This window comes from Alligator sinensis, unplaced genomic scaffold (genome assembly GCF_000455745.1).
Source record: "Alligator sinensis unplaced genomic scaffold, ASM45574v1 scaffold85_1, whole genome shotgun sequence".
In the NCBI taxonomy this organism is placed as follows: Eukaryota; Metazoa; Chordata; order Crocodylia; family Alligatoridae; genus Alligator; species Alligator sinensis.
This window is the reverse complement of record NW_005841891.1, coordinates 49705-54778: the sequence shown is the minus strand read 5'-3', so window position 1 is coordinate 54778 and position 5074 is coordinate 49705. Positions and strand designations below refer to the sequence as shown.

Sequence of the window (5074 nt, the reverse complement as noted above, 5' to 3'; positions counted from 1 at the left end):
GCAGGGGTCCAATGTTGCCCCTGTTTTTCGTCCGGCTCCCCACATATCTGAAAAAGGACTTTTTATTGTCCTTGATGCTCAAAGCTAGTTGGAGTTCAGTTGCAGCCTTGGCTGCAAACTGAACTCCAACTGAAATTTTAAGTGTTGAACTTTCAGTTTAAAAAAAATAAAAAACATCCCATCTATCAACCCTAATACAAAATGAGAGGCCTAGATTCTATAGTACTTTTCTACTATGTTACTGATGACAGGAGTTATTTAGCACCACTTAGGAAATGTCGGTGCCCTGATACTGACTCTTCACTGCTGGATTTAAGGCATGACTTAAGATTCAAAAATTACTTTCCCCACAATTAATGATGATATATTCTTAACTCAAAGCTCTTTAAATAAGCTTTTGCATTTAATGCTATGATAAGGTAAAAGATTTTTATTCAAACAGCTTAACATTTTTGCTTTGGGCTAGATATCAACATCTAATAAACAGCGCGAGAAGAAAATATATTCAGCACCACAACATTTAACTACCAGAGCTTAGAACAGTCACGTTTCATAACTAACCTTCAACAGATCCAAAATGAAGAAAAACTAGACAATCCATAGTCTTTCTAAAGTAAAAAGGGTCAAGAACTTTGGCAACTGATTTTATTTCAGCTAAAGTCAATAAAGGTTATGCATAGTTACCATCAGATGCTTGGTAGCCTAAGCAGAGGCATAAATCATAAGGTCTGCTTGCACCCTGGACCCTGCCCCAAAAGCCCTGAGAGACACGTTGCTCAGGGGGGCGGGGAGGAGTGTTGGCAGGGTATTAATGCAACCTCCTTACTGTATATTGAATGAGGCATGGAGTAATGGCACACACCGTTGAGAGAGATAACTACCCACATTTGTCTGAAGCTAGATAGAAAGCAGTAGATTTGCAACTTAGTCTAAGGTACAAACCTACCCTGCCTTTTACCTAACCTCAAGCCATCCCTGAGTCTCACCTCCTCCAACAAGTGCTGCCCCAACTCCATAGTCAGCATGTGGGGCTTGTGCTCCAGGTCACTTACTGCTAGTTACACTGCTGGACCCAAGTACAATGACTTCAGTTTGGTAAATAACTACAACAAAGAAGTCACTAAGTTGGTTTCAACATGGAGGTCAGGTAAATGGACTTGCAAACTGACGCACCATCATACTACAGAAGCAATCCTGTATCAGGGCTGAAATATATTCGACAGGCACTGCTGTGTAATGAGTTGGGCAAAACATTAACAAAGTTGAAGTCTTGTTTTAGGCAGCAACTTGCTACACAGAAAAAAAGAAATTTCTTTATGCTAACTCCTGTTTTCTCAACTATAAACTGAAAATAATAATGCATTCCGATAAAGCAATTTGAGCTCTATAGACGAAAGATACTATAGATGTCCAAAGTATCATGCATTCAGATAAGTGCTATAGAAATATCTATAAATAATAAATTTGTGGGATGCTGCAGCTTGTGTTGTCCCTGTTCTTTGAATAGAGGACAGTCTCTAGTCCCTGCAATCTGGCACTTTTCACATGCATTGCATTCACTTGGGGGAAAAAAAAGCCCACAGCATATGCCAGTACATTTCCAGACCTGATCAGAGCCTACAGAAGGATTTAAAAACACCCCAAATATCTATTAGGCAGAGGTAGATACATAAGTAGGCTGTATTTTAAAGACTGTTTTTCCTGAACAGAATTTGCATGCATCTATTTTTTTTTTCAAAAACATCTAACTTCACTAGAATCCACAACAAAGTTGTACATCAATATAACCTCATGAAACCCCCAGGTCCTCAATATTTTCATAGTTTCATAGTAGTTAGGGGTCAGAAGCGACCTGAATAGATCATCTAGTCTAACCCCCTGCCACTGGCAGGAGCACACGCTGGGATCACACAACCCCAGACAGGTGTTCATCCAACTTCTTTTTTAATTTACCCAAGGTAGGAGCGAGGACCACTTCCTTAGGAAGTTGGTTCCAGATCCTAGCTACCCTTACAGTGAAATAGTGCCTCCCAATCTCTAACTTGACCCTATTCTCCAGCAGCTTCTGGCCATTGTTCCTCATCACCCCAGGTGCTGCTGGGGGGAATAGGACTCTTCCTATTTGCTGCTGATCTCCCCTAAAGAGTTTGTAGGCAGCCACCAAATCCCCCCTCAACCTCCGCTTACTGAGGCTGAACAGGTTCAGGTCCCTCAGCCTCTCCTCATAGGTCCTGCCCTTTTGCCCTCCAACCAAGCGGGTGGCCCTCCTCTGAACCCTCTCAAGGCAGGCCACATCTTTCTTAAAGTGTGGTGCCCAGAACTGGACGCGGTACTCCAGTTGAGGCCGGACCAATGTCGCGTAGAGGGGGAGTATCACCTCTCTGGACCGGCTTGACATACATCTTTGGATGCACGACAAGATGCGGTTGGCTTTGTTGGCTGTGGTCTGGCATTGGCGGCTCATGGATCTTGGAGTCATCACTGACTCCAAGATGAACCTTTCCGCCTCTGTGTTCACAAGGTGGGAGGCTCCCTAGCTTGTATGTATGCTGTGGATTCCTTCTCCCCAGGTGTAGCACCCTGCATTTATCTATATTGAACCCCAACCTATTACCATCTGCCTACTTCTGTAATCTGTCTAAGTCTCATTGCAGCCTCTCTCTCCCTTTGAGTGTGCCAACCTCTCCCTACATCTTGGTGTCATCGGCAAACTTGGACAACGTGTTTTCCACCCCCTTGTCCAAGTCGCTGATGAAGATGTTGAACAGTGTAGGCCCCAGGACCGAGCCCTGGGGGACCCCACTGTTCACATCCCACCAGGTCGAGTACAACCTGTCCACAACCACTCTCTGGGTGCGCCCCATCAGCCAATTTTTGACCCATCCAACTGTGTAGGCATCAATGCCACAGTTGCTCAATTTATTAATGAGAATGGGGTGAGAGACAGTGTCAAAAGCCTTCTTAAAGTCCAGAAAGACTATGTCCACGGCGACACCATCATCCAGGGATTTAGTTACCTGGTCATAAAAGGCCATCAGGTTGGTCTGGCAGGACCTGCCTTTGATCAGTAAGCTATTTTCTCTGCATGTACATAGCAGATTGTAACCAAAATGTATACTAAACATTTATTCTAAAAATGTTAAGTTTATATCATACTATAATACAATTATTCTGTCAATAATGTTGCTGATACATTAAAGTGTTCATGTCTTCAAGATCTTTTGGTCAGACCATGCTGGTTGGAGATGCTAAAGCACATCACATTTTCAGACAACATCCTTTTCAGTATTCCAGTTCCTTTCCCATCCCACTCTCCCCCTCCTGTACCGCAAGGCATCCTCAGGGACCTAAATAGATGGTGTCTGGGTTGCTCTTCCATATATTACTTTACAAAAAGCTACATGCTGAAGCAGAACAGCATGCTCTTCCTCAGCAAGGTTTGCCTGGCAGGAAATTTCACATATAGAAATAACCCAGAAATTTGATTAGCAAATACAGTAAGAAATCACAACAAACCACAAATGCAAGCTATTCAGTGTTTGAAACTCTCACCTCTTACTTAAAATTTGAGAACCTGTTAGTTTGCTCACAGTAATTGGGAAAAAAATGAAAGCTGATCTCAGCAACAAGTGTCAATTAAAAAGTTCCTAGAAATCTCTTCTATAAGGGCAACTTGGATAAACTAGTCCAGTTATATACTATGAAGACACTGATTTTAAAAACCTTTTTTTGTCATAATTGCTAATGAAGTGCAACCCTAGTAAAAAAAAAAGTGTTTCTTTAAATGTCATACAATTAAGTTGAAGCTAGGCAACTCAAGCAGGAGAGACTGAGTATTTATAAAATGAAATTATTGCAAACTATTGCAAATGTTATTTCATATTGAGAAACTTCAGCTACTGTTAAAGCCTATTTCCCTTGACCAAGTTTCAAAACTTAATGCAAATTAATCAGTGAGCATTTATGATTTGGTTACTTAGCGGTTTGCTATGAATAAACTAATACTGGTAAGATGCACCTTATACAATATTTCTATCTGCAACACACACAAAATCTCAATGAAGCTCCCTACAAATAGAGCACTTGCTCTGCAGGATAAAAATGCAAACAGTTTGTTTACATCATAATGCAGCAAAGAAATGTTTTGAGCAAAGACATAACAAACACACCCATGGAACATGGAGGACATGGGGTTTTTCAGTGAAAGTATATGTTCAGGTTAGCGTGAATGTATTTTAAGGAATTTCAGAACTCACTAAAACATTACAGAGTTTGGAATTTCCAAACAGAGAGATTCTATTAATGGGATGTTTTCAGGTTCTGTGGGAAGGAGTGTGAGTAACAATTTAATTGACCCCTTTGAAACCATCATACCTAGCTGGTGGGCAGAGCTGAGAGCGAGGCAGCAAGATGATAAAAGGAACAAAGCAGCAGCAATAGCAGAATTGTCAGTCAGAAGTGAAACACTTCAGTAGGTGGTTATAAAAAGCAAAATCATTAGATACAGAAAGGCGGAGGCTACGAACAAGAAACATTCAAGTCCAGCTTGAAACAGGCTACTGATGGGCTCTCTTGAACTAGATGCTAGCTTTTGGAAACTGTAGAGGAAGATAAACTAACAGTTGAAAAAATCTGAGTAGGCAGGTTTAAAAAAGCAAGCCCATTACCTGACTAGAAGGCTAAGGCAAGGATAAGAGTTATGCCCCAAATAGCTGATGAAGGCAGACAAAAGCAAAAGAAGAAAAGCGATGGGTTCTTGAAAGCACAGAGCAAGCCACAAAGTCCACCCAGTCTATTTTAATTCGAGAAACACCTTGAGAGCGTTTCCCATGAGTTGCAAGCAGCTCGACAGATTTCTTGTCCTCCCTCAAAGTAGCCTTCATAGTTTCCTGAACTCCTCGCGGGTCCCCTCCCCGTCCCATCACCAGGAACTCGGCCGCGCTCCGTACGAGGCAGCTTCCTTCCGTTCATTATCTGGGAAGACCGCGTCACGTTTGGGAAGATGACGCGCCTTCATGACATTTACCTCGTGCTCTTGGTTATCCTGCCCATCTTTGCAGCTCTTCCCGCTCTT

At 42.1% G+C, this 5074-nt stretch overlaps 1 protein-coding gene across 2 annotated transcripts in view; it reads right to left on the bottom strand.

The window, feature by feature from the left end:
- PPP2R5C (protein phosphatase 2 regulatory subunit B'gamma) overlaps positions 1–5074 on the bottom strand; it is a 143141-nt gene that overhangs the window by 137952 nt on the left and 115 nt on the right. For both annotated transcript variants that reach the window (XM_006018016.3, XM_025197154.1), the window contains one exon: positions 5027–5074. The gene's annotated coding sequence lies outside the window, so the exon portion shown is untranslated. The remainder of the gene's footprint in view (positions 1–5026) is intronic.